Here is a 23798-nt window from a genome sequence, read left to right as displayed (position 1 = left end):
TGGATCGGAAACCAGAAGATGTAACTTCCCAAGCTGGCTTTCTCATTAGTCCATTGGCCCTGTTTCTTTAGGAAAAGCATTTAACTGACCTGGGAGTCCGTTTTCTCATTGGGAAAAGTGAGAGCCTGAGCTCTGCTCAGCCCTTCTCTTCTGCTCGGGGAGATTGGGATGCTCCCACTCTGGAGTTATTCCCCACCTCGAGGACATCCCAGCTACCTGCGCTTGGCACAGGGAGCAGTCTTTCAGCTTCTAAAAGAAAAGCATTTCCACTTGTAGTGAATCCTTTAAAAATGTTAAAACAGCAGCAGATGGGTGTGCTATCCGATACCTTTCTGATGATAGATTTAGTACCTTCCTTAATGGGGGATTTCAATGATCCTTTAAAAGTGAGCCTGAGTAAGAAAGCTTGAAAGAACATATGCTACTTTCTCAAAACCTAATTTTTCCTAAAACTATAAACCTTTTCTAGATAGACCAGTTGCACCTATGTAGCCGCTTGTTGATTTGAAACATATACAATTGGCCCCTTAATGTCTAATTTGCTCAAGAATTTTTGGATGTAGGTTTTCATAAGTTTCCAGGAAGCTACCTTGTAGTATAGCCAGTTTCCCAGAACCTAAAACAAATTAGATTAATCACGCTAGAAATGAAATAAAAGTGCCTTGTTGGGGCCTGTTTGGGCAAGCCCCGGCGCTCTCTTCCGTTGGCCAAGAGGAAAAGAGCATCTAGGAGGGCTTAGCTGCCACCCACCCTGCACAAGAACAGCAATGTGACTCTGAGCCTCAGTGTGGCTTCATTTCAGACCGCTCTTCAAGCATTTGATCAGGTGCCAGGATCTTGTTCTCTTGCAGAAGAAAACAAACAACAGGCACAGTTTTCAGTGATTTTTATTTACAGATAAGCATGGTTTTTGAACACTTGAGCTCGGGACTACCAAGGCTTTGCTTCCTTTAATGCTCATCCAGCAGAGCTATTTCTGCTCCTCTTGCTGATCTGCCGAGCATCTCTCCCACCGCCCCTCCGGTTCTGCGCTTCGGTAATGCACCGCATCTCTGGGTGGATAGGGGTACTGACAAGCCGTGGGGAATGCGTGGACCTCACAGCACCTGGCACTTGATTTGCTGTTGTTGTTGATTTCTTCCGAGAGCTGCAGAAACTCTGACCTTGCCATGTGTTCTTAATCCATGGGCTCCCAGTGTGCGCAGAACCCAGCCTGCTTCTGCATGAGGCTGGGTTGACTCCCAGGCACTGTCATCTGATCTCTTCACTGCTCTCACCAGCATTCGGGAACTGAAAATATTTACTTTGTGTTGGCTCGACAAAACCCAATAAATAGCAACCTTTGCAGGGCCCAGAACACATGCCAAAGGAGCCGAGGGAGGAGGGTCGGCATAGCCCCAGTTGTGCTCACAGGAGGTGGTTTTCTGAGCTGGGATGCAAACCCAGAGGCTGCAAGTCCCAGGTCCCTTCTGCCTCTGAAGTCAGAATTGACAGACCAGGGCTTTAGAACCCAATAAAATTATGATTGGCACCTCGTTTTCATTGCTAAATTTTTCTATGGAAATGTAGCTGAAAGGCATTTTCTGATCATTTTTCCTGTTTTTATTATGAAATTGCTCATTCACTCATTAGTTACCTAATCAATGTTTACTGAGCTACCACCATTGTCTAGGCTCTATTCTGAGTGCTGGAGATTCAGTAATGAGCAAAAAAATCTCCAACTTAAAAAAATAAATAAAAACCAATAGAATAGTTTCAGATGGAGACAAATATGAAAGAAAAAAACCCTAGGGATTTGATAGAGAATAACTGTGGAGCCTTGTCAGAGGATGACAGCAGGCTTTTCTGAGATGCTAATATTTGACTCAAGACCTAGCAGCAAAGAGGAGCCATGCAAAAACCAGACTAGGTTTGGAGGCAAAGGAAACAGTAGGTGTAAAGACCTATTGGAGCAGGAAAGATCTTCACGTTATCAAGGGATGGAAGAGACGTTGGCGTGCCAGGGTATCATTATGTCAGCACTATACTTTGTAAGCTATAGATCCTAACTACCATTGTATGCGTATTTTATCCTTGTACATGACGCTATACCCATTTAATTACCAGGCTCATATAATGGCTTGGCAACTCTGTGACACATGACCACAGAGCAAGCTGATATAACTTGGAAGTAATTATTTCTTTGGAATTCCTGTCTTACAGTCATTAGCATGCAAAGACTCTCCAAGTGAGCCCAGAGTCATTGCAAGTTCTTCAGAGTAGGCCGATAGAAATCTGCGAGCTGGGAAAGGCAGTTAGGGCTTGGAGGGGATATGTGTGAGACATGACAAACCGAGACTAGACAACGAGGTAACAGAGCCCTGTGTGAGGAGGGTAGATCTAGAGCTACTCCAGAATGTGGTCTAACTGGTGGCATAACACCCGAGTGTGGGATCCTTATAGCTTGAGTATATATATATATTATCTTAAAAATAAGAGGGGGGAAACTTACTTAGGGGTACTCCAGTCTAAGGGTATAAATACCCCAAACCCCAACTAAGGGGGACACTTGGTTTGGTTTTGGGTGGCTGAGTTGCCTGCTCAGGATCTATCTGAGTATATTACTTTTCTGCAAATAAATTCTTGCCTGCTTTTGCTGCTATTGTTGTCTCTTGTTTGAATTAGTTTCTTCAAGAAGGCAAGAACTGAGGATGCAGAGTACTGTCTCTAGACAGAGGTTGTCTATGGCCATGCTACCCTGATCACCGCTGACAAGTTGGGTTGACAGTTGTCACCATGCAAGATGGCAAGTGTAGGGTTGTAGTCTGCTGGACCTGGCTGGCTGAGAATTCTGTCTCTGCCCTCTCTCCCTGTGTCCTTGGGAAGGTCACTCGCCTTCCTAAGCCTCAGCTTCCCTGTCTACTTAATGGACATAGTAACACAGTTCCTAGATATTGTGAGATATTTGAAAACATTTTTCTAGCATAGTTTAAAAAAACTACATGGTAACTTTTACATCTCATTAAGTGAATAGAGTCTTATTAAATTGTAATCACATATAAATGAGGACGTGGGGCACAGTTGCTCAAGTGGTGGCTTCTGGTCTGAGCACTTGTCACATGAGTCAATTAATTTGAAAAGCAGAATGGCATGTGGGGAAGAGGCTCAAAGATGCTCTGAGAACTTTCCAGGGAGAACCATAGTTAGAAAGAGAACTGCTTCTTGCTTCCCCAGCATCCAGTGGGCTGGGAAAATGGACAGTGAGGTACAGCAGGGCTCAGGTGGGGGTGCCAGGCGCCCAGCAGCTCGCATGGATTTGTCTCACGGTTTCCACCGTCTCCAGCGGCATTTGTTGGCACAGTCACGCCGGCCGCGCTTTCATGCGGGGGGCTCCTTAAAGGTCCCGTATGGTTCCTGGAATGATCCATCATATCAGAACATACTGACAAATGCGAGGTGATTTTGTTACCACTGGGTTCAGTTGGCCTCCATTTCTTCTATAAAATGAGTCACCTGCTTCAATTTCTTCAAACTCTAACGTTAAACACTCTTATGAGTCTATGAGTATAATATATGTAGACCTTGCTGTTACAGGTAAGAAAATCGATGGCCCAGAGCAGCTCGTTAATTTTTCCTGCATTTCTTTTTTTTTTTATTCTTACCCGAAGACATTTTTTTTTTTTTTTACATTTATCTTCAGATAGAGCAAGAGGGAGAGACTGAGAAAGAGAGAGAGAGAGAGAGATGAACATCGATATGAGAGAGACACATCGAGTAGTTGCCACCCACACGACCCCAACTGGGGCCAGGGACAAACTGCAACCGAGGTATGTGCCCTTAGTGGGAACCAAACCTGGGACTCTCTGTTCCACGGGCCAACACTCTAACTGCTGAGCCACATGGACTAGGGCTTTCCTTCATTTCTGGAGTCAGCTGCCACAAAGTGATTTTTCTTTGGTTTAGGAGATCATTGGGTGTTCCTGTCTTAGAAGCTTCAAAACATCACCAAGACTATAATGTTTGTTTTCCCTCTTAAAGTAGAGTTATTTATTAAAAACTAGAGAATGGATTATTTTGTAGCTAAAGAAATGACAATAGTGGAATGTTTTTATTAGAAAAATTTGTCGAGACACAGTAAGGACCAATGTCTATCTGTGTATTTATCTGCCGGTGTATGTGGTTACTGCAATTTTATAACTTCTGTCACCTTGAAGGACATACTTCTCATTTTTGTTTTTAATCATTGCATTTTTTTCTTCTTGAAATTTTTTACTCCAATAGGTGGATTTTGTGTCAAGTTCAATGAAAAAATTGCTTGAATTTTTCAGATTTATATTAAATTAGTAGACTAATTTGGGGAGGACTTAACATCTTTACGATGTTGGTTTCTTTTACAGACATGACATGTTGTTGGGGCTAAAAATGTTAATACTTTTCTTTCCACCTTCTAAGTTCTTCTGGCTGGGCTACTTATCAAATTAACAGACACAGATTAACAGGAGAAAATCAAATTTTAATGCATGTGCATGGGAAATTCACATAGGCATGAAAATGCCAAAGGCATTGGGTATATAAGACATTTTTAGACAAAGGAGAAGGGGGGTGGTTGGGAAAATAAGGTTATATATGTGAAATGGACTATTTACAAGTAGTTGATGAAGAGGAGAATATACAGGGCAGGAAAATCCTTGTTGGGCAATGTGGAAACAATGGGGCATGGTAACTGTCTCTAGCTAACAGGCACCTGCCTCAAGCCCTCTTATTTACTAAGGCTCCATCTTAAGCTCTCCTTCCTGAAGCGAGTGTCTCTGCCTGAATCTCTTGGGCAGGAAAGGGAGGGCAGGTCAAAGTTTCTGTCTGAGTCTTTTGTTTCTTAATAAACAGCTTAAAAATCAATATCCCAAAAAGTAACTTCAGGGTGGCAAAACTTTGGTCCCTTCAAAGGCTTTTTATTAATGTATGATGTTAATTTAAAATGATTATATTTCTTATTAATGTTATTGTTAAATATTTTGTTTACGCTACTTTGCACATGAGATATTCTATCTTCCAACTGATTATTTCTATATATGAACTAATGCTGTTAATTTTGTTAATGTTATATATTAACTTTGTGGTTGCCCATCTTACTGTATGTACACACACACACACACACACATATCTCCGATATTTATGTGTATGTATGTATTGTATATATATCAAAATGGAGAAAATATAAATAGCTGCCATAAATTAATAAGGAAAAATATAAAACCTGATAGAAAATCTGACAAAGACTAGAAGCAGAGAATTCACAAACTAAGAAAACCAAATGGCCAATCAACGTATGAAAAAATGGTTTTACCTCATTAAGAGTCAGAGAAATAGTATTTTTTATGTACCAGTGTAAAATAGGAGATGCCATTCTGTAGCAATAAGGTTTATAATACCAGATGCCGGCACGAATGGGGGAGAGGAGAAATGGGGTATAAATAATCACACTCCTGATGTGATTATAATTGTGTACAGCCACTTTGGAAAACAATATGCAACATCTGCAATACTTGGTGCACCTCAACCCCCACTCTCTCCTATCTAGCAATTCTACTTCTATGTATATTTTTAAAAAGAAACTCTTGGAGAATGAAGGTGGCAGCAGAGTGAATGGAAGTTACATAGACCATCTTCTAGGACCAAACTGGAATTACAATTAAAATAAAGATAAATCATAAAAAAAAAAATACTGAAGAGCAGCTGGAAGAGAGCAGTACAACCAGGGACAGAACGAGGACTCCAAATTGAGCCTGGTAAGAACTGTGGAAGCATGTGGGGTCAGGCTGGGAGCCCACAGAGAGCAACGAGGGCTGCATTAGCAGTGTGTGCTTCCTACTGAGAAAGGAGGGGGTTTTCTCAAAAAAACCAAATCAGCTATAGCCACTCACCTTGGACTCTGGCAGAGGAAGGACAGAATGGACTGAAACTGTGTGGAGAGAGTCCGGGGTTCCTGGCTCAAGAGAGAGCTGAGAGCTGGATGGGAGGGCACCGGGAATGTTATACTGAATCACTCCCTCACAAGACAGCAGCCATATTACTCAAAGAGCCTCTTCCCAGAGTTACACAGAGAAGCATGGCCCCTCTTGCAGGAATTCAACACTGCCAGGCCAGGCCAGAGAAATGCAAATTGAAGCTCATTAGCAACTAAAGTCTAATAGCCAGCAAGTGCCCCACCCACTGGAAATCATCTTACAGCTGAGGGATTTTTCATTCATCTAAGGGCTACAAACTGAGGCTCATCAAGTAACTGAGAATAATAGCTTTCAGGCAAAAAGCTAGAGGATGACTGAACCTTTCCTGGGCTTGCAAATCTACCCAGGAAAGTAAGATTTGACTGTGGTGTGTAACATGGGTCCTCCCATACTCATCCAAGCCCAGGAGCGGATCAGTAAATTACAAGACAGGATAGAAAAAAATCACCCAATCAGAAAACCAAGGAAAAATAAAAAATAAAAACCAGGAAGACAGCTTAAGAGAACTGTGGGACAATGTGAAATGCAACAACATCTGCATCATAGGTGTGCCAGAAGAAGAAGAAAATGAGCAAGGGTTAGAGAATATATTTGAAGAAACAGTGACAGAAAACTTCCATAGCTTGGTGAAGGAAAAAGCCATACAAGTTCAAGAAGCACAGAGAACCCCAAGTAAAAAAAAAAACCAAACAGGCCCACACCAAGACACATAATTAAAATGCCAAAAATTAAATACAAAGAGAGAATCCTAAAGGCAGCAAGAAATAAGCAACAGGTTACCTACTAAGAAATCAGCTGACTTCTCAACAGAAACACTACAGGCCAGAAGGGAATGGTATCAACTAATCAAGATAATGAGAAACAAGGATCTGAATCCAAGACTACTCTATCCAGCAAGGCTATCATTCAAAATAGAAGGTCAAATAAAGAGCTTTCCAGACCAAAAAAAAAAGCTAAGGAAACACATTAGCACTAAACCACACTCTAAGAAATGTTAAAAGGACTGCTGTAATAAGCAGAAGAAATAGAAAGAGAAACATAACTATAATAGACAAAAATGGCAATAAGTAAGTACATATCAATAATAACCTTAAATGCAAATGGATTAAACTCTATGATCAAAAGACACAGAGTAGCTGAATGGATAAGAAAGCATGACTTATATATATGTTATTTACCACAGACCCACCTTACAACAAAGACAAGCATAGGTTGAAAGTGAAGGGGTGGAAAAAATTTTCCAAGCAAATGGAAAGGAAAAAAAGCTCGGGTAGCCATACATATATCCAATAAAATAGACTTCAAAATGAAGGCCATAACTAGAGACAAAGAAGGCCATTATATAATATATAAAGGATCTATCCAACAGGAGGATATAACTTTGGTAAAAATATATGCACCTAACATAGGAGCACCAAAATACATTAACAACCTTTTGGAGGACTTCAAAGGAGAAATCGACAGCTATACAATCATAGCGGGGGACTTCAACACCCCACTGACATCAATGGATAGATCCTCTGGACAAAAAATTAACAAGGAAACAGAGACTAAATGAAGCACTAGACCAAATGGATTTAATAGATATCTACAGAGAATTATACCCCAAAATTGCAGAATTCACATTCTTCTCAAGTGCACATGGGACAGTCTCAAAGATAGATCACATGTTAGGACACAAACTAAATCTCTACAAGTTCAAGAAGATTGAATTCATATCAAGCATCTTCTCAGAACACAATGGCATGAAACTAGAAATCAATTACAACAAAAATATGCAAAAACATTCAAATGCATGGAGGCTAAATAACGTTATTAAACAGTGACTGTGCCCTGGCCTGTTTGGCTCAGCTGTTAGAACATCGGCCTGTGGACCAGAGAGACCCATGTTCAGTTCCTGCTAAGGGCATGTACCTCAGTTGCAGTTTGTCCCCAGCCCCAGTTGGGTTTGTGTGGGTGGCACCCATTTGATATGTCTCTCTCACATTGATGTTTCTCTCTCTCTCTCCTCTTTCTTCCTCTCTTTCTAAAAATCAATAAAGGAAAAACAAAATAAAACAAAACAACAAATGTGTTACCAAGGAGATCAAGGAAGACATTAAAAACTTCCTGGAAACCACTAAAAATGAACACACAACAACACAAAATCTATGGGATACAGCAAAAGCAGCCCTGAGAGGGAGTTCATACTGCTACAGGCCCACCTCAAGAAACAAGAAAAATTTCTCATTGACTTTCTAACACTACAACTTAAAGAACTAGAAAGTAAACAAAAAGAAAAACCCAGAGCAAGTAGAAGGAAAAAAATAGTAAAGGTCAGAGCAGAAATAAATGACATAGAAACTAAAAAAACAATTCAAAAAATTAATGAAACAAAGAGCTGGTTCTTTGAAAAGACAAACAAGACTGGTAGACCCTTGGCTAGACTCAGCAAGAAACAAAATGAGAGGACCCAAATAAACAAAATCAGAGATAAAAGAGAAATAACAACTGACACCACAGAAATACAAAGAATCGTTAACAAATACTATGAACAATTATATGGCAAAAAATTGGACAATCTAGGTGAAATGGACAAATTTCTAGAAATACACTGAACCAGGAAGATTTAGAAAACTTGAATAGACTAATAGCAACTAAGGAAACTGAAGATGTAATAAAACTCCCAGCAAACAAAAGCCCAGGCCCAGATTGCTTCACGGCGGGGGGAGGGGGGGCTTACTGAACATTCAAAGAAGATCTAACACTTATTCTCCTCAAACTGTTCCAAAAAATACAAGAAGAAGGAAAACTTCCTAACTCACTTTATGAGACCAGCATAATTTTAAGTCTAAAACCAGATAAAGACACTACAAAAAAAGAAAACTACAGGCTAATATCCCTGATAAACATAGATGCCAAAATCCTTAACAGATTATTAGCAGATCGGATCCAGCAATATATCAAAAAATTATTTACCATGACCAAGTGGGATTCATTCCAGGGATTCAAGGCTGGTACAATATTCACAAATCAATAAATGTGATATACCACATAAACAAAATGAAAAATAAAAACCATATGATCATATCAATAGACATTGAAAAAGCGTTTGACAAAATCCAGCACCCATTTCTGATAAAAATGCTCAACAATGTGGAAATAGAAAAATTATATCTAGACATAATAAAGGTCATAGATGAAAAACCTACAACCAACATCATACTCCATGGGTAAAAACTAAAAGCATTTCCCCTAAGAACAGAAACAAGATAAGGAGGCCCACTTTCACCACTCTTATTTAACAGACTACTGGAAGTCTTTGCCACAGCAATTAGACAAGAAGGAAAAATAAAAGAGATCCAAATGGAAAGGAGGAAGTGAAGCTGTCGTTATTTGCAGATGACATGATATTGTACATAGAAAACCCTAAAGACTCCATCAATAATCTACTAAAGCTAATAATACTAATTTGGCAAAGTAGCAGGATACAAAATTAACATCAGGAAATTGGCAGCATTCTTATACACCAATAATGAACTCACAGAAAAAGAAACTAAAAAAAAAAAAAAAAATTCTATTTGCCATTGCAGCAAAAAAACTAAGATACTTAGGAATAAAGTTAACCAAAGAAGTAAAGGACCTGTTCTCAGAAAACTACAGGAGATTGAAAAAAGAAATAGAGAAGGATATAAAAAAGTGAAAGCATATACTTTGTTCATGGATTGGAAGAATTAACATCATTAAAATGTCCATACTACCCAAAGTAATCTATAGATTGAATGCAATCCCCATCAAAATACCAAAGACATATTTCACGGAACTAGACCAATACTCCAAAAGTTTTTTGGGTTTTTATTGTTGTATTTTTAAATAGGGGATTAAAAAAATTTTTTTTATTTGTTTTAGGGAGAGAGAAAGGGAGAGGGAGAGAGATAGAAACATCAATGAGAGAGAACCTCAATTGGCCCCCTTTTGCATGCCCCCCACTGGGGATTGGGCCTTTAATCTGGGCATGTGCCCTGACCAGGACTCAAACCAGAGACCTTTTGGTGCATAGGTCAATGCTCAACCACTGAGCCACACCGGCCAGGCCAAATACTCCAAAAGTTTATATGGAACCGAAAAAGACCCTGAATACCCACAGCAATCTTGAAAAAGAAGAACAAAGTAGGAGGAATCACAATACCTGATATCAGATTATACTACAAAGCCATTATAATCAAAACAGCCTGGTACTGGCACAAGAACAGGCATATAAATCAATAAAACAGAACAGAACAGAGAAGGTGGTAAGAGCATACAATGGAATAAAGACAGCCTTTTTAATAAATGGTATTGGGAAAATTGGCCAGCTGCATGCAAAAAAATGAAGTTAGACCACCAACTTACATCATATACAAGAATAAAGTCAAAATGAATAAAAGACTTAAATGTGGCACGTGAATTCATAAAAATCCTAGAAGAAATTGTAAGCAACAAAATTTTAGACATCACATGCAGCAGAATTTTCACTGACTGAGGCAAGAGAAAGAAAGGAAAAGACGAATAAATGGGAATACATCAAACTAAAAAGCTTCTGCACAGCAAAAGAAATAAGCATCAAAATGGAAAGGGAACTCACTGTATGGGAGAGCATAACTGCCATCGATACATCAGATAAGGGGTTAATTTCCAAAATATATAGAGTACTCATAAAACTCAACAAAAGAAAGACAAATAATCCAATTGAAAAATGGGCAGAGAACCTAAATAGACACATATGTATGTCTCTAAGGAGGACATACAAATGGCCAAAAGACATATGAAAAAATGCTCAGTGTCACTAATCATTAGAGAGATACAAATTAAAATGACTATGGGGTAACACCTCACACATGCCAGAATGGCTGCCATCAACAAATCATCAAACAACAAGTGCTGGCGAGGGTGTGGAGAAAAGGGGACTCTAGTACACTGCTGGTGGGAATGTAGACTGCTGTAGCCACTGTGGAGAACAATATAGTATTTTCTCAAAAAATTAAAAATGGAACTGGCATGTCACCCGGTGATCCCAGTTCTAGGAATATATCCTAAGAAGCTTGAAACTCCAATCAGAAAGAGTATATGCACCTCTATGTTCATAGCAGCTCTATTTACAATAGCTAAGATCTGGAAATAGTGCAGGTGTCCATCAATAGATGAGTAGATAAAAAAGTTGTAGTACATATACAAAATGGAATACTATGCAGCTGTAAGAAAAAAAGATTTCTTATCCTTTGAGATGACATGGAGGGTCCTGGAAAGTATAATGCTAAGAGAAACAAACCAATCAGAGAAAGACAAATGTATATGATCTCACTTATTTGTGGAATATAATAAACAATACAAGCTGGTGAACAAAACAGACCGAGAGACATGGAAGTGGGGTACACACTGACAAACCTCAAGGAGGGAGATGGGGGAAGGGAAGAGATAGACCACAGAACTTACATGCATGTACGCATAACCATGGACATAGAAAACAATGCTGAGGGGGATGGGATAGGGAGGAGGGTATCAATGGGGGAAAAGGAGAAACATCTGTAAGAAAAATAAATTAATAAAAATTGCAAAAGAAAAGAAGAGAAACTCTTATATCTATGCAGAAGGAGACATAGTATAAAAATGTTTAATGATGCACAGTGTGTGATAATGAGATCTGTCAAAAATCCCAATGTCCTTTAGTGCAAAGTAGATTAGGACATACAGGGGTGGGCAAAATTAGGTTTATAGTTAATACAAATAAATAAAATAATAAGTAATAATATGAGAATAAGCTATGTTTTGCATACTCACAACTGTAAACCTTTTGCCCACCCCTGTGTGAGGGACTGTTGTGTGGCTACCAGAATGAATGGAACAGCTCCATTAGTATTGCCCTGGATAACACCCACAGCAGTGCTGAGTGAAAAGCCAAATAACAGAATAATGTGATTTGCATACATTTAAAAGCACAACACCATGTCATTCTTAGTCACATATGCAGGTAGGAAAAGTGTACGGTGTGGACTGGATGAACAGCACACCATGTCATGGTAGTGAAGGGGACCAGAGTTCTGCCACCTTGAATCCACCCTTTAAGATACCGATTTTAAGCTGGTTATTAAGAAACAAGACTCAGTAAGAAACTTTGACCCTTCCCCGTTTTCTGCCCAAGAGATTCAGACAGAGAAACCCGCGTTAGGAAGGAGCCTTGGCTGGATCGCCTTGAGAATCTTCACGCTGGCATTAGTCAGGAAGCCTGCAGCCTGTCGGCTAGTACCCCGTGTGCCAGTGTTTCTGGGGTGCCTAGCAAGGATTTCCCTGCCAAGGATCTTCCCTCTTCCCCGACTACCTGTAAATCACCCATTTTCACTTCTGAAATCTAAGACCTCGTCCCCACCTTTCTCCAAAAATGTCATCTGTACCCAGTGTTGCCTCACTGTCTCTGGAATTTTCATGCCTGTGTGGATTCTCCACGCATAGATATTAAAAATTTGATTTTCTCTTGTTAATCGTCTTTGCTAATTTGATTATCAGCCCAGTTAGAAAAACTTAGAAGGAGTGAGGAATAGCATTATTATTATATTTAGTCCCCATAATAGTGACCATCTCCAGCAGAAAGGGAGGGGAGAAGGAAGGGAATTGGGGGAGAGAGAGAGAGAGAGAGAGAGAGAGAGAGAGAGAGAGAGAGAGAGAGAGAGGAGACTTCAGATGTATTATTCTTATTTCTTTTCATTAAAAATAAACTGAAGCCTAAATGACAATATGTTAGCATTTATTATTTATGAATTTTAGATATATAGGTATTTGTTTATTATACCCCAAATATCTCTGATTTTTTTTTTAGGATTTAAAAATCATGGTGCATTTGCTTGCACTAAGTCGCAGGCTGCCCTCTACACTAACCCCTGCCAACTTCCCTCGGGCTCACCTAACCACACATCTGTGCTTTCCCGTCCCTGCTCTGTCACCTGGCCCCATTTACCGCCTACTTAACACCTATCACTGTCAGGAAGTGTCCGTGTTGCTTATCTTTTAATTATCTGCCCTCCCACCTTTCCACTAGGAGGGCAAAGACCTAGCCTGGCTTCTACTTGGGCTGGAGAGCACGGCTGGCACTCAGGAGGGACTCCCCTGTCGAATGAATGAACGAGCCTTGGGAAGCAAAGAGCAGTCTGCCTCCTTAGCTCGCCCATCAGCTCTTGGATCCAGCTACCTGCAGCAGTTCCCAGCGTCCTTTCAATGCCAAAGTGAAAAGGTTTTCTCTTCTCAGAAAGGAACAAAGATGAGATTATACACACTTCTTAAGTTTTCCTAGGATCACATTTTTCCGTCGTTTGAAAATCATGGTAAGATGTCACTGCCTTGACCTCTTTTCCCCAGCCAGGGTCTTCCTCACGTGGCGCCTGCTCTGCCCAATGGTCTCAGGAGATTCTATGAGTCACTCAAGGGCTCTGTGTCTTAAAAACACCAAGTACCATAAAAACAGAAACCACTACATATTGGCTAAAAATTATTTTATTAATGTGTGCCCTTGTATTATTTTTTGTTATTCCTTATTCCCTTACATAGTTGTTCCACTTACCCTTTAAAAATCCTATTTTAAGTGAACCACCTCTATAGAACATCTAAAAGATGAACAGTGTCATTCTAATAATGATGTCATCATAATATTTACCCTATTTATCTGAGTCCTTTAAGATTTGACTCAAAAACATATGTTACTCATAACTATATCTTTACGAATGCCAATGTTGAGGTGCTTTGCATGAGATGTATACTTTTTCTGGCATGACTGTTTGTTTTAAATACTGAGTTGTGAAATTGCATGTGGCTCGTTAAAACTTTTAGGTGGACAACTGTCCAGTTTCCATTACTGGCACCAATGTATTGCATGTTTCTGAAAGATTTTTGTCTAGCATTCTCCTCTAGCAGAAGGGAACACAGACCAGAGTCCACTTGCAACCTGGCCCTGAGCCACTGAGAATGAGGAAGAGGCTGGAGCAGAAGGGCCATTTGTCTTTGTTATTAGGGAATAAATCAACCTTTGTTTTGCTGGCCAAACTCAAGGAATGTCATTATTACCAAATAAATTGTGTCGTTACAAATCAATCAAGCCACCTTTCATTTAAATGTGAATCACTTTAATTGTCTGGGCTTCAAACTTGATTCCACCCCATGGAAACAAATGATGAGATATATAGATCATTCAAACTCTACATTTGGTACAAAATGTTCTACCAAAAGTAAGGTTTTGTTTTTTTTTTTTTTAGATTAGTCAACAAACTAACTTATCATTCAATATTCTTTCATAATGAAGGGGTTGTCAAAGAGCTTTCCTTGGCAGTATCAGATCAATCTGGCAAACAGTTAGAGGCTGTCTTTCTCAGAATATAGCAAAAATGATACACTTTAAGATACCTTGAATAAAGTATTTAAGTCTGATTATCATTTGCATGTTTTAAGATCTGTATACGAGGTATAAGCGTTATGTGTATCAGGAGGAACTTTCCTAAGGACCTAAAGACAAGGTGGATGGATACTTTTAACCACATTTCAATTCTATGTTTTGCCAGAGACCTAACTAAAACAACCCTAGGTTTTAAGTTCTGCTATGGGAATTTTGGCTCTGATTTCATTAGTGTACAGTTATAAGCAACATAATTGTGAACTAGTGATGCTACTCAGCCAAAAAATTGCCCCATTTTCCCTCTCATTTTCGCTCTAGGTTCTCACACTGTCCTTTCTCTGTGACCTCACTCCCACCTCTGACCTCCTCCCCAGTTTCACCCTTGCTTTAACAATTGATTTATGACGGGCCCATGGAAGGGTCAAGCCCACTTTTATGGTTTGCTTAAAATATTTCTTTTAGAGTGAGCATCAGAAGTGGCCTTCAATCCCTGCTAAACAGTTTCCCTAAGACCTCAAAAGAGCTTCCTTTACTGCCCATCCCTGCACCTTATTTATATCTTTTGTACTTGTGAAGAGAAACTCATTAAATAAGGCAATTTTGAAACTTTTACAAAAATAAGTAACATAAAAATGTGGGATTGGGTTTTGTTTTTCCAGTGAGAATTTCTGTGAGTGCATATATAATTCAGGGTACAGAGGTGTGAGGAGGAGAGAAGAAAAAGCCAAGAAGAATAATTATAAGCCTAGGATTATTTCTTTAACAGGATCTATTTTTCTCTTACACTTGACAGTTTGATCTCTGCTGGCACGGAAGCCTGTGGATCCATTAGGTATACTCTTACATTCATTGCTCAACAGTAAATTTCACCCTTTTGTTTAATTTGACTTCCTGTTGTTTTCAATATACTAAGTAATTGCCAAATTTAAATTTAAGAATGGTTTTTAAAAACTCTGGTTAGTAGAACTGACTTTTTTTTGTTTACATTTTGAAGATTTTAAAGATAGAAAACAATTGGAAAGTTATAGGGCTATTTATTTTTAATTCTATATACAATCTGAAGACCAAATTGTGCCAGAAAATAGGAGGGATTAGCTAAGATTTCTGGCCTAAAAGTTAATAGGCCTTAATGTTCTAATTTGGACCCTAACATTGAACTTTAGATTGCTGTGAAAATTCGCTGCCCCGGTGAGCTCTCCTTGAATAACACCATATGATTCCTCTATTGATGGCTTCCCCAAACTTATTGATCTCCCCCCTTCTCGGTCATTAAAAATGTGATTTATTAGTCTGACATTTTTAATAGGGCAAAGCTCAGAGGTTTATTGCGATGGCTTTCTCGCTTCCACGTTGCCCTCAGCTGCTAACAGGGCGCAGAAGACCACGATGCTGCTTTCTAATCAGAACCGGGCTTTTCTGTGTTTTGTTTTGTTTTGTTTTGTTTTGTTTTGTTTTGTTTTGTTTTGTTTTGTTTTAACTAACCGGCAACCTCTACATACTTAAAGTGGTTTACACCGATTACATAACAATGAATTAATTTTTCCCATTTCACTCTTCTCTTTCATGTAAAGCGAGGTGTTCCCCCTTCTAATTAAATGCCGTCACATTCTTAGTGTGAGGCTTGGCAGGGCTCCAGGAACCAGAAAGCTGAACTGCAGGTCTGCTGCCACAGTCTGTGCGACCCGGGACAAAGGAGCGGCTCTCTGACCTACTGCCTTCCCCGCCCGGAAGGAGGCAGGGCCCGAACCAGGAATCCCTCACGCGTGAAATCGCAAATCCAGCCATCGAGTGTCACTGACCTGCTGCACGCAAGCAGGACCGAGGAAGGGGCTCTGGACTCCGCCACACTTTGTGGTCCTAGCGGTCATGGGTCTTTATGAATGGAAGCAAATGTATGTGCCCACCATCACAGTTAGATTCGTACCGCGGATTCTGGCTGGTGCCCAGCAGAAATTCTGGGCCAGGGGGGGAGGAGCATGTCAGCAGCAGGGGGGATGCAAATGAAGGGCTGGCGTGGGCCTGGGTTCCTGCCCTGATGTGAACTGTCTGTCCCACTGGAGCCGCGATGCTCCTGCCCTCCAGTTCCTTCCAGTAATGCGTGTCCGATGTGCGTGTATTTTATTAGAAAGGGAATGAGAGAAGGAGGAGGAAAAAGAGGAAGAGAACACATGAAGTATTTTGAGACAAGGAGCTATGGTGCCTTTGATGTTAGCCTATTTCATTAGCCACCGCACCACGTATTTGGCACAAACGCAGAATATGAGCTTCACGTCTTCCAGAGGCTGTTGCAGTCAGAGTCCTTTTTGCTGTTGGCCTTCATTTCAGGGGCACACACATGTGCACAACCAAAGAAACACTGCGAGAGGGGGCATCTGGCACAGGACTCCTCTGAGAAGGAGAAACCAGTGCGTTCAGGGCCATGGTGATGTGTATGTTCTAAGCGGTCAAGACCATCCTGCAATTATTTTGACTAATGCTGCTGAGTAAAGAATGTGGTACCGGTGGTCGTTGTATGATGAATTGTAAAATACCTCACATTTTTACCTCCCTCTCACTTTTCATTTCTACCTTCTTCTGGCAAATATCTATGAGAGACTGTCCGTGGTCACTTGGGGAAGCAGATGTTGACCAGGACACCACCCTGTGAGGGGGTTCCTCCAGGAGTAGGGTGCCTGTCGCAGGTCCCCATGTTTCATGAGCAGTCCTGGTAACATCTGTTGTATTTCATGCGGATTAGCAGCCTCTCTTTACCTCTCAAAAGTGTCCTAGTTTGGTCTGGTCGGGACAAAGAGGCTCTTCACAGATGTGGAATGGGAAGAGAATTCACTTTGGGGTCAAATTCTTGCCCTTCATGGTGAAGTGTAGCCCCAGGGAGGACCAGTCTATATCACATATTTCTAAGCCATGAAACCTGACTTTGATTTTTGGCTCAGTCAACATTCTTTAGATAGATACATGAACTTGAACCAATTTCATAACCTCGCTGAGCCCCAAATTCCTCACCTATGAAATGGAATGAATGATAAGCATTTGTAACAAATAATTAAACATAAAATACCCAATATCAGTGCTTGTAAGTCAGAGACTAAGTTAGTATTTCCTTTCTCTAATTCCTGCCTCCTAAGTGTAGTGGTGAAAAATATTTTCAATGCTAAATTATGTCTTTCCAGATACACATCAATTCTGAGAGAAGTAATAAATCTATGGTGCAATGAAGGTCAGAGACTAGACTACTGTTTCCAGTTCTGTCACTGACTTGCTCCCTCTCTGTAAGTTGTACAAGTTGTTTAATAAGTCCACATAGCAAGGATCGTGAAAGTAACAAAGAATATTGAAAGATTAGGTTTTTTTCTTCCTTTTTAACACAAGTGCAGGTTGAGGCAAAAGTAGGTTTACAGTTGCGAGTACGCAAAACAGTTTATTCTTGTATTATTTTCCAATGAACAACTGTAAACCTACTTTTGCCACACCCTGTATTTTTCACCACTTTTTATTAAATTCCAGCACTTGTGCTAGGAAGTATACCATATGAGTTAAAAAGAGAAGAGATGACCCGTGATCTAAAAGGATCCGGCGTCTAGTTGGAAAAATTATAAATGGATCCAAATGCTGTACAGTTTCTCAATGTGGGCACCACTGACATCTGGGGCCAGACAGTTCTTTGCCGTGGGAGCTGTCCTGTGCACTGCTGGGCACTTAGGAACATCCTTGGTCTCTACCCACAGATACCAACAGCACCTTCCCTAAGTCTAGCTGTGACGATAAAAATGTCTTCATCAGGGTCAGCTGCAGAATTTTCAGGGCCCAGTGCCAAATAAAAATATATGTTCCTTATTTAAAAAGTAGGGAAAAGTGAATTTGAGGTATAAAATATATAGCTTTTTCCTTTCTTCCATGGTCTCTCTCTCTCTCTCTCTTGACTTGCCACGCATGGTGTTTTAAAAATTTTGCTATTTAATGTCATTCTAACAACAAAAACTAAAACTGTAAATTATTAGCATGACTTTTAGAGTTTACCTTGATATTACAGAACACTGGTTTTAATTCAAATATAAGCGCATTTACGCCCTGTGCAGGTTCACGGAAACTCCACAGCTCACGTTTCACTCCTACTGGAAGAGGGAATACACCGCACGCAATCGTGTGCTCCTTCTACTTACACCCCCTACCGTCCGCCCAGGGCCGCGTTAGGAAGGTCTAAGTTAGGAAAAGGCACTTGGGCTGCTCGATCCTTCTCTTTCCTTCTACATCATCATTTGCAGGGTTAAGTGATGAGCTAGTACAGGGGAGCCATGTGAAGAAGGAGGGATACGATAGGGGTCCAGGGGCATCTGTGTTTCTTAGAATGCCACTGTCTTCTTTCTGCACTCAAAGAACGTTCTGGTTCAAACAGGAAGTGTGGCCTGTTGGAGCTCTGCATGCCCTTGCTTACTCCGTCACAAGTGAAACGCGCTGAACTCGAACTACCTTTGAGTCTCACTAAACTCCCACTCATCACTGGCCCGCAGAATTTTGTGCTCACAGGCACTGGGAATGCAAATAGGAAGGCAAGGAAAGGAGCCTTCCTATTGCACGTGTTCAAGAGCATGCTACATTGTCCCATCAGACTGCACTCACACAGTGCAAGTACAAAGAGAAAATGATTAAGAATTATGAAGGTGATGGCAAAGCATTAAACCAGGTGTGGAACCTTCTGAACATGCAGCCCTTAGAGAACGTGTAGGTTGCATCCTCCCTGAGTCGGCTGGTCCTGGTTGACTGTTCCCTGGGGATCAAAATGAGCCCTGCTTGAGAACCACGGCATGTGGTACACAGTAGGCTATGCATGTGGCCACAGTGGAAAAATATAAGCGTAATGGATTTGAATGTGTTATTTCAGACTGAGCAGAGCAAGGAAAGCCTGAAAAAATGGGTAGAATTTGAGTGAGATCTTTGAGGATAAAGGTTTGGAAATTCCCTGAGCTCATTCATCTATGATATTTCATTTGTTCCCTTTGGTGAAACATGGTTTTGAAAGTGTTTTAACATTTTTTCCTAGTGCATCATAGTCATGGGATATTTTTCATTTTACCTTAATGGAAGAAAAATTTTTGTCAGTTTGTACAACACCAACTGAGAAAGAAATTATAACAAAACTTGGTTAATTATACTTCTAATTATACATTAGGTATTTTACTTACGGATGAAAAGTGCTTTTCCAGGCGACACACTGCACTGTAAAAGTCCAAGTGTCTATATGTCATTAATCATAAGATGAAGTTGCACAACCCCCTCCTTTTGTTACAGAAGTTTAACTGAAGGAATAATAATTCACACTAACATAAGAGCATAGGCCATGCTGAAGGCTTGGCATGAACACTGAGTGTAAATATTAATTTGAAATATGAATATGAGAAAATAATCAGATAACAAAGTTAAGCATCCTTTCCACCTCTTTGAGGATTCTCTGCTAAACATAAATAGTGGAGATAAATAGAGGTCTAAATGGGAATTCTAAATACTCTAGTTTAAATCCCAGCTCCTTCTATTTACTTTTCTGCACCTGTTTCCTATTTGGACCAATGATAATAAGCCCCATTTTAGACCCTCACAGGGTTGTATTGTGAGCATTAAATAAGTGTGTAAAGGAGCTTTGCTAACTACAAAAAGTATATAATTATTTAGCAATCTGTTGTTACTGATTCCATCTGCACCACCTATATGTGTAATCAATTTTTTTCTAGACAACCTCTGAAAAGAGAAGTTGCATGTACTAGGATAAATGGTGGTGGTTGCTCTGACAAAAGTGCTCAAATCTCAGTGGTTGAATACAAATATGTTTTTTTTTTTCAGTTGTGTTTCCATCCAGCGCAGGTCAGATGGCTCTTCTGTGTGACTCCCCGAGCTATAGGGACCAAGGGAGTGCAGAGGTTCGTGCAGGGCTTTCTATGAAAGTTCAGGGAATAACATCTGTTCGCCTTGGACTGCCTGGGATGCAGTCAACCGACCTCCAACTGACTGCAAAGGAGACTGAGAAGTATAATCTTTTTGTGTGCCCAGAAAGAAAGACAAATATTTGATAAAAATCTATCTAGCCTCTGCCTCATTTTGGAAATAATATGAAGGCCCAATTTAAAAAAATGTTATTTTTACTTCCTTATAGACTAGCTCTCACCAAGAAAAATCTGAGGAGTCATTCTTATTAAAGTAACATCTATTTAGACTTGGGTTTGAATCCTAGGCTTTCTATTGGTAGGTGACGTATCATACACATTTGAGCTAATCTTCAAGGAAATGTTTATTTAAATAATATTTATTAACTAAATCAACACTATTGACTGTGCATTTGTAATATATATTGGGCATAAAGGTAGGTATTACATAGAGGCCAGTACACACACACACACACACACACACACACACACACACACATTTATCAGCTCTCAACCCTTTATCCCAACCTCCAACTCTAGGAACTATAAAAAGTTAGGGAGTCAAAATTAACCCCCATAAAACAACAGTGAACAAATGTGGGAAATCCACAATTAAGTGCTGGATTGTAAGGTTCTGACTATAAAGCAGAGCTTGCAAACTTTCAGTTTATCTACTGAATCGATCTCATTTTGTTTGGACCACACAGTGTTTTGTTTTAAAGTCTGAACCAACATTTTAAAAACTTCAAGATTTTATTATACAATTCTCTTGTACAAATAGAAAATCTGGCAGCACCGGGCAGGCGTTCGTTCTCCCATGGTCACAACCAGTGGAGCTGCCTGGGGGCTGGCCCTTGAGATGAGGCCTGCCATCAACAGGTCCCCCCGCTCCCTGCTGTGGCCAGCACTGATTGCCATTTGTCATGTGATCACAAGGTTGTTTTCCTCTTAGTTGAGAAATATTCCTCTATCCTCATGTCTCCATCAAGATTAGGATGTGGAAAACAGAACAAGAATATCTTGTGTCATGAAATATGGGAGACAGCTATCTCTTTGTGAGGTTGAAGGATATTCTTAGAACTTTACTATGCAAAAAACAGTGTGTCTGCATCCAAAACATATAACCTGCCTCCCCTTTACATCACCAGCCTGGCCTGGTAGATACTGTAAAACAAACAAACAGGTAGATATCATAAAACTCACCCATAATAAGTGCACAATTCAATGATTTTAGTAAACTCTTTTAGAAGGGCAGTCATTACCACAGCCCAAACTGATAGGGCATTTCCACCACCCCCAAAGTTCCCAGGTGTTCATTTACAGCCATTCTGTGCCCCCACCCTCGGCCCCCCGCAACCACTGCTCCGCTTTCCCTCTCTCTCCAGGACACTTGAGTTTTCACATCGTGCTCCGAGAGCCACAAGGTACCCAGAAGAGAGGGGCGTCGTTCCACTGCCAGAGGAGGGACTGTTTCGTGAAGAAGGTAAGGTTGTGTAGACGCTGACAAAAAAGAAAGGTCTCTGGGGCTGTTGTCATTTTTTGCTTAACAGCAATTTACATAATGAATGATGTCCTCAGTGGCCAATGTCATTGGCTAATACACTTTTCTTTGAATTTGTGATGTAATGAAATTTTAGAAAAAAATACAAAGCATATCCTATGACGACGTTTATGTTTTTCATAAATAAAATAAGAAAAATGGATAATATGCAAATCAATCATCTCCAAGTAGCCTTTTCTTCCTCTACCTGGTGGGGAATCAAGGGCCTCGCAGGCCCAAAGCAGGTTATCCATCGCACAGAACTGTCAAAGGTTATGCGAACTCCCCAAAAGTCCTCTCTGCAGACCTCAAAATAGTTATAATCAGCATCCTTCATTAGGGTAATTTATCAAGTTTTCTCCTATGACATTTCTTATGCTATTTAGTTCTTGTCTTTATATAATTTAGTCTGATATGTTTATTATGTCACCTTGTATTTCCTTAATTTATGGACAATTATAGTTTCTTAAATTTTTTTTTTATTCTTTGTGCAAAACGTTTTTCCTTTGGCATACCCATAGTAGATGTTGAATAGAATTTGCTAAAGAATAAATGTCACTTATGAAGTATATTTAAGGATTATAATTAGGTATTTCTTTAAATACAATAAAAATAAAATGAGCTGGCAGAGTTGATATAAACAGGATTTAGAAAGGGTTTGTTTTGTTTTTGTTTTTCCATCATTGCAACTAAGACCACTGAACAACCCCAAAAAAAAGAGCTCAACTTGCTCATTTTAGTATCATGACAACTAAATCAGATCCCCGTGGTTCAATGTCATCCATTGTTAGTAGGTTGGCCATCCAATCAGTGAAACAAGGGAATTTGGGCCAGCCATTTTTCTACTGCTTCTGGGTTTTCTGCTTTTGTTTTTCCCTCTTGCTGTCTTGGTGTCCCTCTGTGGCTTTCCTTGTGCCTTTCTACTTTTCCCATCCCCTCTTGAGTATCTCTCTCTCTCTCTCTCTCCAAACCCTCTCTGAATCTTTATCTCTCTCCCTCCTTTCTTTCTTTCTGTGTCTCAGTATCTTTGTCTCTTAATCTTTCTGCTCATCTTTCTCTGTCTCTCTCCCACCTCTCTCTATGTCTCGATCTCTCTCCCCCTTTTTTCTCTCCAACCCCCCTGAATCTTTCTCTCTGTCTCTCTGTGTGTCTCTTTGTCTCTCCCTATAGCTCTCCCACATCTCTCTGTGTCTCTCTCTCCTCTCAGTCTCCCCCTTTCTGTGCCCTACCCCTGTGCCCATCTCTGCTGTGGCCTCTGGCCCTGACAGCGTGAGCATCCTCCAAGTTCAGGGACATTTCAGAGCGCCAGTGCCGGCTTGCCTCACATAGCAAGTTCAGGAAGTCATTCGTGGGTTAAAAATGGGCCATATGAGACATGCAGACAGCCTTTAACTTCCTATACCGATAAGCTATTTGTGCTAAAAAACAAAACGAAAAAACAGGTGAAGAAAGAACAAAAGGAAAAATAGTAAACTCTCCAAAAAGAATTGAAATATTTTAGAACAGATGGAAAATCATGTCATGAAATCTTAATCTTTGCTTTGACCCAGATGGAATTTATTTTAAAAAGGCCTTTTACTAGGAAAGACTCCATATATTTGAATGAGCTGTGATTCTGTATTAAAATATGTAATCCATCCTTTTTTAAAGATAAGGTGACGTTTCTCTCTCACAATACGAAGACAGCACTTTTCAAATATCCGTAAAATCATTCATTCAGGCCAAGGCGATAACTTGATTAGAGAAACTACAATTTAAAGAGGATTTCTCTTTCAAAAGAATTTTTTTTTAACCTGCATCTGTCATTCTCCATCCAGGCAGTTTGAGATCTTGAAAAGAAAGATTTCTAAAATAAGTAAGTGTACTTCCCTGGAGGAAAAGCATCATAGAGATGCGGCATCCTCACCCCACGACGAGACCGTCCCCCCAAACCCTCCAGCTTTCCCAGTGTTTCATATTCATTAATTAGT

The sequence above is a fragment of the Molossus molossus genome, unplaced genomic scaffold, assembly GCF_014108415.1.
Source record: "Molossus molossus isolate mMolMol1 unplaced genomic scaffold, mMolMol1.p scaffold_m16_p_14, whole genome shotgun sequence".
In the NCBI taxonomy this organism is placed as follows: domain Eukaryota; kingdom Metazoa; phylum Chordata; class Mammalia; order Chiroptera; family Molossidae; genus Molossus; species Molossus molossus.
This window is presented reverse-complemented; position numbering follows the sequence as displayed.